Here is a 14,997-nt window from a genome sequence, read left to right as displayed (position 1 = left end):
GAGTCGCCACTTATTTAATTTAAAAGGGAAAATAAGAAAACCTTTAATAAAAAATAATACTTCTTTTGTATTAATGTATATTGCAATTTACACCAAATTTGTAACAAAAATTTACAATGCTTTTTTGTCCTAGATACAATCTAAAAAAGTAAATTACATTGCTTTATTCCCTAGTTACAATCTAAAAAATGTAAAATTACAAGAGCATAGTCTATAACCCTTGATCTTGGTTCGGAGGCTAATTTACGAGATGGGAAGGGATTAAGCACCCATCTCGCCCGGTAAAACCGGTCTCCTAGGTTAAGGTGGCCAATGTCATGTCATGTCAAACAAATACAAACAATATGTCATATAAACATGGTAATTTGTAGAAATTGTAAACAAATATGTGCTAAATTTTTTTTTTTTTTTTTGGGAGAAGAAATTCAATGCGTATTAATGAGTATCAAGATTAGGATGTCTAGGAGATAGACAAGCATAGCTACGTCCAAGACAGAGTCGGGCTCAAGGGCAAGACCTCGTCAGTATGTATGAAGACAGGTCTGCGTACATTGAAAGCGCAAATAAATGCCAACAAGACAGTTGACAAACAATGACGACGCTGGAACAGTTACAAAAGCAATAATGGTACAACAGTCACCCATTACACCTTAAATGGAATCATCATTGTCAATTAATGCCATATTCCTCTCAGGAGAAAAACGCTCAGAGCAGCATTAATAGACATAACTACACCAACCCGAAGCAAACTATAAAAAGGGAAATAGAACTGAGGTAAGGACACATGAAACATTGAGAGAGAATTGTGAAAAACTTCTTTTGAGAACATATAATCTAACTTTAGCATCAAAGTATTCTCATGGCCTTACGCCAGCGAAACCCTCCCTTGCCTTTCTATTCTTAATAACAAGTAACAGAGATCATTTATTGACACTGACGAGGAGCATACTGACGAGATTAGTTTTTGCCTTCATCACATATTATTAAGGGGGGCCAATGAAATCAGCCTGTAATACAATTATTAGGTTTGGTGGTATATCTTCCATCTAGACAATCATTTGAGGGAGGAGTTTTGCTTTCCTCGTTAATGAATGAGCTACTTTATTACCTAGTCATAGTATAAGAGATAAATAAAAAACTGAAAAATGTGAGCTAAGGCATAAAATGTCTTGTGTTAGATGCGCATAAGGAGCCAAGTTGTTGCATCCATTCTTCAAAACTTTAAACAGAATCTCCGAGTCTCCTTTAATTATGATATTGTCAAAACCCAGTTCTAAGGCTAACTCAAGGGCTCTTCATGCTGCCAAGACTTCAACCACGACGACCATGGATGGTAGAGGTATTTGCTGGGATAGTGACGCTATGACAAGGCCCTCATTGTTGCAGATGATAACCCCCAGGCCAGCAATACTGTCTCTAGCAAAAGTGGCACCATCGAAATTTATCTTGTAGCAGTTAGCTCCAAGGGGAGACTAGGTGGCAGGTTGCTTGTTCCTTTGGAGTGGGATTGCCGAAAGACTAGAAAGGGAATTAAATTGTCTTTCTCGAGAGTTATCCAGCACTTTTTTGAGCGGGATAGTTGGTTTGCCTAGTCGAAGGTTGTTTCAACGATTCCACATATTCCAAATAACCAAGGTGAAGAGCACAAGATCCTTATTACCTGCAAAAATAAAATCAATAATATCAATGAAAGATGTGTTTTGCTTGAGTGCACAATGGTTCCACATTGGGGTCTTGCTCTAGATGGTTTCCAGCAATTTTTTTTTTTAAAAGAGCAGATAAGATGCCGTAAAAACATATATATATATATATATATATATTAAATGAAATAAAACGAAATCCAATCAAAAATTACACTTAATTAATTTTAAATTAATTCTTGTGAGAACCAATCAAAATTAAGTGTTTAAAATAGGACGTGATCAGGCCCATTATGTAAGTGAACCATGATCATTGAAAATTGTTTGTATGATAACTTTTGATCAGGTGGTCCGATCAAAACCCATGACATACCATTATGATCGTTAGAACATCAAGATTTGTTTTGTATCACAAATTTGAAGATTTACCGGTTGGTTAAATGCAAGTTGTAAAATGGGGTGTCTACACAATCAAACATAGATGAATTGAGATTATCTAAGAAAGTTTGTCCTCGGCACAATCCGAGGAGCTTTGTAATAATTATTGAATGAGCATGGTCGCCCCCTCCCCTTTTGGTCTGTTTTTCCTTATTATATAGTCCTCCTCAAACGATCTCTTTCTTCCACTTGTTGATCATCCATGCCTCTCTCTGACTACCCGTCTCATCAGCCACCTTACCAAACCTCTTGTAAGTTGCAGCAACTAAGGCAGCACTGTTCAGAGGTCATTTCTCCATTAATACGGCCAGAACGTCAGTCGTGCGCATTTAATGTGTAGGTGACAGTTTCTCCTTGAATTGCTCCTTTACCATGCTTCCCTGGATGACCCATCATACTTATCTTTTTTTTTGGGTGCTTGGGGAGGCTGCTTTTGGTGGCGTGTTGCCCTTAGTTTTTGTGGTCTCGGATGGCCGAGGACAGGATCGTCCTTGGCGATATTTCTTGGCAACTTGGGCTTTCTACGCTCATCCTCGGACAATTCTTCATCCTCGGCGTGGGCCTTGGGCTTAATATAAAATGGGCTGAGGTCGCCAGATTCTTAGGCCTCACAATTAACTATTGCATAAAGGCATTAGTTTAGAAAATATTTTTAAAAATTTTTATTATTAACAATTGTAGGAACCCATTAATATGACCCTTTAAATAAATGGGTAAAAAAAATATCATCAACTATTACTTTCTATTTCAGTAATGTTATAGTAATAAAAAATTTCAAAACAGTTGAGTTGTCAAATTTTTACTAGTTTTTTTTTTTTTTTTTTGGAGAAGAAATTCAATGCGTATTGATAAGTATCAAGATTAGGATGTCTAGGAGATAGACAAGCATAGCTACGTCCAAGACAGAGTCGGGCTCAAGGGCAAGACCTTGTCAGTATGTATGAAGACAAGTCTGCGTACATTGAAAGTGCAAATAAATGCCAACAGGACAGTTGACAGACAATGACGACGCTGGAACAGTTACAAAAGCAATAATGGTACAACAGTCACCCATTACACCTTAAATGGAATCATCATTGTCAATTAATGCCACATTCCTCTCAGGAGAAAAACGCTCAGAGCAGCATTAATAGACATAACTACACCAACCCGAAGCAAACTATAAAAAGGGAAATAGAACTGAGGTAAGGACACATGAAACATTGCGAGAGAATTGTGAAAAACTTCTTTTGAGAACTTATAATCTAACTTTAGCATCAAAGTATTCTCATGGCCTTACGCCAGCGAAACCCTCCCTTGCCTTTCTTTTCTTAATAACAAGTAACAGAGATCATTTATTGACACTGACGAGGAGCATACTGACGAGATTAGTTTTTGCCTTCATCACATATTATTAAGGGGGGCCAACGAAATCAGCCTGTAATACAATTATTAGGTTTGGTGGTATATCTTCCATCTAGACAATCATTTGAGGGAGGAGTTTTGCTTTCCTCGTTAATGAATGAGCTACTTTATTACCTAGTCATAGTATAAGAGATAAATTAAAAACTGAAAAATGTGAGCTAAGGCATAAAATGTCTTGTGTTAGATGCCCATAAGGAGCCAAGTTGTTGCATCCATTCTTCAAAACTTTAAACAGAATCTCCGAGTCTCCTTCAATTATGATATTGTCAAAACCCAGTTCTAAGGCTAACTCAAGGGCTCTTCATGCTGCCAAGACTTCAACCACGACGACCATGGATGGTAGAGGTATTTGCTGGGATAGTGACGCCATGACAAGGCCCTCATTGTTGCAGATGATAACCCCCAGGCCAGCAATATTGTCTCTAGCAAAAGTGGTACCATCGAAATTTATCTTGTAGTAGTTAGCTCCAAGGGGAGACTAGGTGGCAGGTTGCTTGTTCCTTTGGAGTGGGATTGCCGAAAGACTAGAAAGGGAATCAAATTGTCTTTCCCGAGAGTTATCTAGCACTTTTTTGAGCGAGATAGTTGGCTTGCCTAGTCGAAGGTTGTTTCAACGATTCCACATATTCCAAATAACCAAGGTGAAGAGCACAAGATCCTTATTACCTGCAAAAATAAAATCAATAATATCAATGAAAGATGTGTTTTGCTTGAGTGCACAATGGTTCCACATTGGGGTCTTGCTCTAGATGGTTTCCAGCACCGGACATCGATAAAGGGCGTGCACAATATCCTCCTGGTGCTACTTACAAACATCACACATATTGTCAGTGATGATTTTGTGTTGAACCATGTTTGCTTTGGTAGGGATTGAATTATTTCATGCACTCCACACTAGGTTTTTAACCTTACTCGGTACATCAAGGCTCCAAATTTTTTTCCACAACGGCTTCATGGAATTAGTGATTGACAAACCAGGTTGTTGTAAGAGACTAGCTTCCTGTAAGAATCTATAACCAGACTTGATAGAGTACTCCGCATCCGGATTGAAAGGCCAGATTAAGACATCATGTTGGATGGAATGGCAAAGGGGGATGTTCTTTATGATTGAAGTTTCAAAATCATAAAAAAAAACATTATCAATTGCATCCTCCTTCCATATTTTGCAGACCGAGTCAATGAAATTCCTTACCATGATAGTTTCACTACCTTCAATCATCGGAGAAATAATCCTGGGTATATTCTTTATAGGAAGTCAATTATCTCTCCAACCATGGACTGAACTCCCCAACCCAATTCTCCCCAATTCTCCAAGCTGCCCCACATTTAATAACTTCCCTTCCTTTGAGTATACTCTTCCAAGTATACGATGCATTGTTTGGATTTTTGGCTTCCATCATTGTAGAGTTTGGGAAGAATTTAGCTTTGAATACTCGGTAGGAAAGTGATTGAGTGTCATGAAGGAGTCTCCATGTTTGTTTGGCCAAAAGTGCTTCATTAAACATTGAGAGGTCTTTAAAACCCATACCTCTCAGAGTCTTTTGTTTACACAATTCTTACCACTTCACCCAATGAATCTTCCTATTGTCTCCTCTTTGACCCCAAAAAAATCTACAAATCAAAGTCTCAATCTCATTTGAGGATAAACGGCAACATTTGAGTTAATCCTTAATATAACTTTTATTTATTTATTTATTTTTTATTTTTTTCACTTTCCAGCTTATAATGTTTTTGGACACGTCACACAAACTCCCAAAAAAAACTGTAGTGAATCTCTTTATTCTCTTGGCTCTTGGAGGCTTGGAGCAAAGGCTAAAATGGGTGAGCTAAATATATATAAATATATATATATATATATATATAAATTACCCACAAAACTAAATGGGCTAAAACACCCATGGACAAGCTGGATTGATCTATCTAAGCTACCTCAAACTACTAAATAATTGGGGTCCTCTTATTGGGTTAATACCATCTTTTACTTTGATCAAATGACCCATAAAAGTCTTGGATTTTTTTACAATGGTTCATATAGTTTGGGCTCTAACTAAATGGCCTTTGTTTACACAAATAAGCTACCATAAGGAAAAACCCAAGCTCGTAACAACTCTAGAAACCCAAAAAAAAAAAAAAAAAAACAATAGATATGACCTATTAAATTACTAATTATTTCAAAAGCTTAAACTATTGGGATAATCAGTTAATATGGTATTAGAGAGAGAGGTCCAGAGTTCGATCTCTGTTTGCTCCACTTTATCTCTTATTTAAATTCCTACATTTTGGCCTCACCTATTAAAAGGTAGTTTCGGCCTACACGTGAGGGGGAGTATTAGAATTATGTGGTTAAATAATTAAATTTACCATATCCCAATAGATTAAGCTTTTAGAACAATTGGTAATTTAACATAACCAAGTCCAAACTGATATTAAAACTCATCCATTTCACAAAGCCCAATAAAATGTTGGGCACTTAATGAGGCCCAATTTGTTTCTTTTTCTAAAAGGACAACTTATCATCTTTCTTTCACCCAAGGAGATTCAGATCTCACCAAGGCCCAGTTGAGATTTTTCATGATAATTGATATTTTTGTAATTTGATATGCAAGATTTTCCATGATAAGTTATAGCTTTAAAAATTTCCCCCTTTACATATATATATTTTAATAATATCGATATAATCACTTGTGTTAAACATATATTTCAATTTTTTTTTTTGAACACAAACCCATCTCATCCATTCATAAACATACACTGTCTACATACAAAGCATCTTGAGCAGGTGGGGCCCCAGTGGGGGGGTAGGGGGGGTCCTCCAACCATACTAGCTCTTCCACTATTTGTCTAGCATATTTTGCTAGAGAATGTGCTGCATAATTAGCACTTCTCTTAACACAGCTAACAGATAGAGTTCTAAATCCCCTTGACATACATTGGATATCCTTATAAATGTAGCCCAACCTAGAATAAATAGCTCGTGAAGACCTTAGTGACTGCATGACTGTCACATTATCACCTTCCAAAATAGGGTCCTGAAATCCAGCTTCCCTTGCAAACTCCATCACCCTTCTGCACGCATGAACTTCAGCTTCCTCGCTATCCTTTATTGGTGGTTCTCTCACCGAAAAAGCTGCCATAACCTCTCCTAGATTATTTCGAATTATCACACCAACACCTGAAGCATTAATCCCTGCAAAGACAACTGCATCAAAATTGATCTTGTAAGCAAAATCTGGAGGTGGCAGCCACGAAGCTTGCTGCTGCGCTGAACAAGAAATAATTGGGTCTACTAGCTACTCTTGAGCTTCTCTGTATTATTCTATGAAGTCCTCTGCCCTCTTATTCAGCCAGGATGGGTCCTGTATTACACCACCATGCTTGACAAAATTACATTGATTCCATATCATCCTACACTACAATAAGAACAACTCAAACTCGTCCGTAGATAGTCTATCCAATAATTCTTCAAACAACTGCAGAATGTCCCCTTGAGTTCTTGAACATTTCTTTAGACAAACCCTACATCCAGCCATACATCTTGAGCCATACCGCATCCCCACAAGACATGAAGCACCAATTCACTCTCTTGACGACAAAGTTCGCACAAGCCATCCTCACTGATTTTCCTTCGCATCAGATTCTCTCTTATTGGTAGTATATTTTGACATGCCCTCCAAGAAAATATCTTAATCTTGTTTGGTAAATGGAAGTTTCACAATTTCAGTCAAATCCGGTTCTTATGCCTCTCCCTCGAACTCTCCTCCTATCCCCCCATTTCTCTTCATATCATTCTAGCCAAATGGTAGCCAGATTTCACCAAGTACACCCCATTTTTGTTAGGCAACCGTATTACAATCAGGGACATGTTTCTACTCAATGGAATTCAGAGTATAGCTTCCACATCATTCCTGTGGAATTTAGCAACAAGCACACCTCAATCCCATTCATGTACAGTCCAATCAATGAATTTAGAGACACGCCACTCCCATTCCTCCTCCATTGGTGGTTGTAAGACTTTATTTGTTGGGAATGTGGAATCCATCGATCTTGAGTAACATGAATAGATGTTCCATCACCTAACCTCCAATAACATCCTTTTTCAAAATTGGTTAGGTTGCAATTAAACTTTTCCAAACATAAGAGCTATTAGTTACATTAGAGGCTTCCAAGAATGTACTCCTAGGAAAGTACCTATTTTTGAAGCACCCATACAACAACGACCCGTGATCTTTGGCAATCTCCAACCTTGCTTAGCCAACATGGCTAGATTAAAAGCCCTTATATCCTAGAACCCCATACCACCCTCTCTTTTCGGTTGAGATAGTACATCCCAGCTCTTCCAATTGATCTTCCTTTCATTTCCAACTTGACCCTACCAAAATCTAGCACACATGGCATTTAGTTCATTACAAAGCTTTACTGGTAGCTGGAAAACCCCCATCGTGTAAGTATGGATGGATTAGGCCATTGCCTTAATAAGTATTTCTTTGCCAGCTCTAAACAATAATTGCCCCTTCCATCCTTGGATTTTCTTTCAAACTCTATCCTTTAAAAAAGAAAATATTTAATATTTAGATCCGCCCACCAATGTTGGTAGCCCCAGATAAGACTCGAACTACACTACCTCCCTTGTGCCCAATGTCATTTTAATCCTATTCCTTTGTTCCCTCCCAGTATTGTTGCTAAAGTAGATAGAGGATTTCTTAAAGTTTATACATTGGCCCAATGATGCTGCATATGTCTGTAGAACTTCAAAAATAACCTGCACTTCCTCCTGATTAGCTCGACAGAATAACAATGAATCATTAGCAAATAACAAATGGGAAATGCTAGACGCCTTGCTGCATATAGATACTCCAAGAAGTCGCCCCTTACCTTCTGCCCTGGCTAGCAGTGAAGAAAATCATTCTGCACATAACAGAAACAAATAAGGTGACAAATGATCTCCTTGCCAAAGCCCCTTAAAGGGTAGGATATTACCATAAGCTTTTTCATTAATACTTACGGAAAAGCTAAGAGTTGTCACATAGCTCATTACTCTATCAATCCACCCTTCAGGTAGACCCAACCTTGACATAATACCCTTCAAGAAAGGCCATTCCACTCGATCATATACTTTACTGATATTCAGTTTCAGAGCCATGATCCCTTTCAGCCCATTCTCCTACAATGCATGGAATGTAGAGTTTCATATGCTACTAGGAAATTATCAGTAATCAGTCTCCTAGGTACAAAAGTGCTTTGATTGGAAGGGATTAGACGAGGAAGAATGAGCTTTAGCCTATTTGCCAAAACCTTAGATATAATTTTATAAATAATATTACATAGACTGATGGGTTTATAATCAAAAATCCTCTCAAGAAACTTAATTTTAGGAATAAGTACAATATAAGTATAATTATATTTAAGGTAGCATATTACCAGAGTTCCAAAAATCCAATACAACAGCAATCACATCATCACCTACAATATGCCAAAATTTTTGATAAAAGAGAGCATTCATGCCATTAGGTCCAGGAGCCTTTGTTGGTCTCGTTTGGAACAACACTACTTTGATTTCTTCCACACAATATTCATTGGACAATACTTCTTGCATATCCTCCATCATCTTGTGTTGAATTGTATCAAGACATTCATCGATCTGATCACATCCGCCTGAAGTAAAAATGGCCTCAAAATAATCAGTTGCCACTCTAGCAATATCCTCTATCTTCAACCCATTTTTGCTCCTAGTCCCTTATGCCTTGGATAAAGTTTCCTCTTTTTCTTTGGGAAGCCTTTGAGTGAAACAATCTAGTGTTTTTGTCCCCATGCCTTAACCAAGAAACTTTGGAGCGTTGGTGCCAATATATCTCCTATTTTGCTAGTAGGTCAACTAACTTTCTGCTCACTTCCAAAAATTCAGCTTTGCTTTCTTCAGTTGGTGCATCTGCATTTAATCTCTCAACCTGTTTTTGCATCTTCTTAATTTCTTCAATGTAACACCCCAAGCATTTTTCTTAAGCAAATCTCAGATGTGAATAATATTTCAAATGAATTTTATTTTTCTTTAAGGTGGTTAATTATAATTGCAAAGGTCTTATGAATATCTAAAGCATATAATGGCATTTTTGTGATTTGTGGTAATGAGCTTGGTGAAAATTAAGGAAGTGCTAAAACCTAAGGGTAGAGTGGTAAATGTCTCCTCAAGATATTTGTAGTCAATGGTCCACAATCAGCACGGCCCCCTCCTTGGATCCACATGTTCTCTCCCTCTTCTTGTGTTCTTCTCTAGCTTCTTCTTCTCTTCTTGTTTTCTCCACCCCATGGCTGACCCATTGCAAGCTTCCTCTACTCACCACCACCCATTATCACCACTTAAAGCAACCTAAACCACACTAGCACTGCTCCATTTTAATGGAGGCAGCAAGTGTTCTCCTGGAGTTGTTGAAATAGTGGTGTAAAGGTGAAATTTTCTTTGATCCACTTCTTTGTTGTTTTGGTTATAGTCTTAAGCTTGTGTAGAGTCAATCTCTTGGGTGGGGATAATATTTTGATATGGGTTGTGTGAGATGTTTCTTTTAGTTTTGAACAATCTATGGTTTTGTATGAGTTTTGCTAAACTTTGTTTTGTGGTCGCTTGTTGTGTTAATTTCTTAAAATTCTGGTGTTTATGTATAGTACCAATGATAAAAGGGTTTGTTGAGGATGAACATATGATATTTCTTGAAAGGGGATATGAAGTTTTGTGTTCAAAAAGACCATTTTGCCATACTTAATTTGTTTTCTGTAGAAACTTTGCACACATTGTAGTTAAAAGTTCATAATAACTACCATAGATTAAATCTGGAAGCCTGAGATGGCTGTAATGAAAGCTAATACACATACCTTTTACTTGATTCAAGTCTCAAAGCGTTATGGCTAGTATAATAATTATAATGATTTTCCTTTTGGGACTGTAAATCTGTCTTTGACAGATTTGAGTCAGCCACAATACATGATTTTTAATAAATTATAGAAAAATCTTTTTGTACTGAATTTTCTGTGGTACATTGTATACATATGGGCGAATGTTCCCTTAAATTTTTGTATTAATCGGATAACTTTTCATTGACCAAACGATTTTTACAAAATGGCTGGCCTGCTATGTATTGAATCTGAAAGTGCAATGAAAACGCTGAGATTTTGTGGAATTTACTTCAAATCCTTGTTGAATGGATTGGCTTGTAAATTCATGTGCTTTCTTCGACATGAGTTTTACTTGGTAAATTTTAGTAATGGTTTGGTTTAATCGTTTAGTGCTCATAAGGGAAACTCATGAGTTATGCTACCCCTATTTCGAATTGATGTGTTTTATGTGCACATTGCTTGTAGGGGAGAATTAAAATGCTTTGGTTTTGTGCTGTGACACTATGAGTTTGTATGCTTGTTTGGTTCTCGTTTGAGAATGGGTACTTGTCTTAGGTTGGGCAAGCTAGGCTTTAGTGTATTTGATTTGATTTAGGGGATCCTTTTCAATTTTGGAGACAAATGTAATGATAAACTTTGCAATAGGCCTTGTTATTAATAGACTTGATCCTTATGTTTCTAGATTTTGAGATTCTTGGTGATGGACCCAGTGACGGGATTGGTTGATTTTGTGATGCCTGGTTCAGGTAAAATCAGTCGGCTTTCTGAGGTAAGTAGTTTTTTAATGGGATTTTGAAAAATAACCATCTTATATAAATGTTTTTGGGTTAGACATGCTTTTGGATACTACCTATGGAAATTATACTTTCCTAAAAGCTATTGTGTCGTAACCTTAATATATATATATATATATGAAAATGCATTATATTTGGTATTGCATTTGGGGAAATGCATAAATTGTTGATATGGAAAAATGAGCATCCTTTATTTAATCTTGATAAGAAAATCTTGGATTTTATGGTGTATTGGAAAATTTAAGATGCTTATCTTGTCTTAGTACTTGGGAAATTGATAGAAAATCTTTTTGACAAGAATGAAGTTGAAAACCTTACAAACTTTGTAGAAGTTAGATTATTTAAGGTTTTCTGAAACTACCTGGATATGAACTATGTGTTTCAAAGTAATGTAACATTTTTGACAAGAATGAAGTTGAAAACCTTACAAACTTTGTAGAAGTTAGATTATTTAAGGTTTTCTGAAACTACCTGGATATGAACTATGTGTTTCAAAGTAATGTAACTTGTGAGTTTATGTGGTTTTAACACCATGCCATGTGTGATTTCCCGGTGATCACCTAATTTGGTTTCTGTAGTCTTTGTGACAATGGAATCAAATCTAGGTCAGTGCCCTTTCACTTTGGATGACGCGTTCTTCCCTGTTGCCCATGGGGGGAAGAAATTCCTTGATTGTGTGTGGGTGAGGCTACTACCGATGGGGCCAAGAGACCACATGCAAGAGAGGTCCTATTTGACGCGCTCTCTCTGCTACCCATGGGAGGAGAGAAAAACCTTGAGGGTATTGGTGAGGCTGCTGTCCATGGGGCCAAGAGTCTACATACCAGAAAGGACAAAATAATGCTGGTTGTGGATGGGTGGATCCCCTAGTCTATGTGGTAGTGTGGTATCTTTGAGATAAATTACCATATGTTAGATTTTATGACATTGGAATTATATTATTAGTGCTCACAAATTATGGTATATAGTTTCAAGATATTTACTTTGAGAAACTGTGTTTAATTATTTAATCATTCTTGTCATACTATTATGGAAATGATCTTCCAGTATTCAATTAGAATTTTCCCAGATTATAACATACTTTACAAATTGGTTACCATCATGAAACTTGCATTCCCCCCACCCCCATTAATTATGCTACTTACTGGGCTTTAGCTCATCCCATTCTCCAACAGTTTTTCAGATAAATTTGTTATACCTCGGGCATGGAGCTTGTTTTATTGGTGGTGATTGGAGCATTATGCTAATTGAGAGATTTATGCTATGATTGGTTGGTGACTCAACTTTCTACATTTATCGAGGCCATACCTAATGCTACTAGAGATTGGGTTCTTGAGGTTTGTTAGCCTTGAATGTGGTAGGCCTAGATTGTTGTTGAGGTTGTATACCTTTGAGAGGATTGTGATTTTGTGTTTATTTTATTTGGAGCGTTGGATTGTTAAATACATTTGGAGACACATGATTTGTAGTTTGTATTGCTTGTAAATGTATCATAGAGCTCTGACTTGTATTGTGGAAAGATTAATATATTTATTTACTTTATCAAATGGGAAGAAAAAGAATTAATTTTTTCCCCATATAGTCTCACGAAGGCTTGGTTTCTCATGCTTTTGACCCTTTGGGTTTAAGGCGCGACATTCAGTATTTGGGTGGGTTTTCGAAGAGCCCCATGCATGTAGATTTGTACCACAACCCCTTATTTTTTCTTGTGTATTAGCTATAGCCGATTCTGTCGCCCTTCCTAAATTCCATGCTTTTTCAACAGTTCTCTCACAATCATCCCACAGTAGCCATGATTCTTCAATTTTAAATCCACGTGCCCTATAACCTTAGCTTCCTCTGTTAGGTCTGGTTTGCATAAGAAGTGGTAGATGATCAGAAGAATGTGACACCAGATGAGTAATGGTGCAATCTTGAAATGTCCCCTTCCAATCCACATTAGCTACGGCTCAATCCAACCGCTGCCTAGTATTTGTAATACCTAGCCTTTTGTTATTCCATGTAAATGGATAGCCCTGAAAACCTAAGTCAGCTAACCCACACGAGTCCAATGCTTGCCCAAACTCCTCCATCTACTTATACTGTGATGGATAAGAGCTTTGTTTTTCTGCTGCATATAAAATTGCATTGATGTCACCAATACAACACTAAGGACCATTCACCAGTGTAGAGAGGTAAGATAGAAGTGCCTATGATTTAGTCTCTTAACTGGCCTCAGGCCAGCCATAGAAGCAAGTCAGGAACCATTCCATGCCATCCTCTTCCACTACTTTAGCTAGAATATGATTCTTAGTATAATTAATCACCTCAAGATGCACTTCAGGTTTTCACACCAAAGCTAAACCTTACCCTGAATTTGGTTTCTTGACAATGAGTTTGTTTCTAAATGGTAACTCCCTACAATGATTATTAAATCCATCTTTATCCAATCATGTTTCCATTAAAAAAAAAACACTGTGGGTGCTTGATCCCTCACAATATTACAAAGGCTACAAATTGTCTAAGGGTTCCCAAGCCCTTGGCAATTCCAAATTAAAAGCCTTATTTTGCTTGGCAAGGGTGATTCATCACCCCTACCGCTGTATTTTTTGTGAATTTTCCTCCACCTTCTCATGCTTCCTTAATTATTTTTCTGAATCCATTCCTATCTCCTCTTTCTTTTCCTACACATATCTCTTTCCCAAGATAGATTCCTCATGTTGTTGTGAAGCACTCGACCCACATAACATACGGGCTAGCCTCTTTCAAGTGGGCCTATTCTTTAAGTCTCTCGGCCCATGCCTAGTTTGAATCTCCACATGCTCAGCACTAGGACTCAGTGTTAGGATTAATGCTCTTAAATCCTATTATATGATATTATGTATGACTTAATGTTGTAATTAATAAAATTGTTTTATTATTATCTAAAATAATGGTAACATGAATATTTGGACATTATCATATAGCTCATGAGATGCATTGTATGTAATTTAGTCACAAAAGATATAAATCACAAGTTCTTTGTAAACTCAGAATTTTAGTTTGTAGTCGGTAATGAAATTAAGCATTTCATCTGCGAAGATTATAACATATCAACTGAGATGATTTGTCTTGATCATGGAAGTGGAGACTTCTAGTTGATATGTTGATATGTTTTAAGAGTTAAGACATATTAAGCTGGACCGCTGTGAGATTTATTATTCTCCTAATGACTGTCAAATGAATAATAAATCTCACGACTTCTATTTACATGAACTCTTAATCCTGAGAAAATAATGGACCTGATCATGAAGTATAGGTTATATTGATATATCAGGAGTGAGATCTAAAGTCACGATCGAAACTTCAGTATATTGGGCATTCATTTAGTGTTGATGGAACATATATTTTCAAGATGGAATTTATAATCTCTTAACGGAGATATAAAATATTCCATTGAGATAAATTTAATAGGTTTGGTTATTCAGAATGTTAGGCCTAACCACTTTAGTAAGGAATTACTAAATTATATATTTATGAAATTGGATTTCATAAATATATGATGAATAATTTAAAGGATTAAACCGGGTACTCAAGGATTAAGATATAGGAATCTTCAAAGTAGCAGTCTATATTCATGACTTTATATTACTACAAATATTTTATGAAAGTGTTGCATGTATAATAAAGTCTTGGGATATAATTTATTAATAAGGCCTAGAGTACAATTATAATTATATAGTGGTATTAAATATAATTAACGGTAATTTTAGACTTGTCAAGAGTTGGCAGAAAAGTCCAAGACCCATTGGAGCTAGTGTCTTATTTGTTCCATTTTAGTCTCACTCCAAGCCACATACTAAAACCCAATTAAAATG

General features: G+C 36.7%; 1 long non-coding RNA gene across 1 annotated transcript; it reads left to right on the top strand.

Moving 5' to 3' along the window:
• Positions 1-9,592: 9,592 nt before the first annotated feature.
• Positions 9,593-12,708, top strand: LOC111995100 (uncharacterized). Its single transcript, XR_002881124.2, has 3 exons — positions 9,593-9,924; positions 11,050-11,136; positions 12,337-12,708. It is a non-coding gene; the product is annotated as an uncharacterized LOC111995100 (long non-coding RNA).
• Positions 12,709-14,997: the final 2,289 nt, after the last annotated feature.

This window comes from Quercus suber, unplaced genomic scaffold (assembly GCF_002906115.3).
Source record: "Quercus suber isolate HL8 unplaced genomic scaffold, Cork oak 2.0 scaffold_53, whole genome shotgun sequence".
NCBI classification, from domain to species: domain Eukaryota; kingdom Viridiplantae; phylum Streptophyta; class Magnoliopsida; order Fagales; family Fagaceae; genus Quercus; species Quercus suber.
Note: the sequence above shows the minus strand (reverse complement) of the source record. Positions and strands in the feature narration are given on the sequence as shown.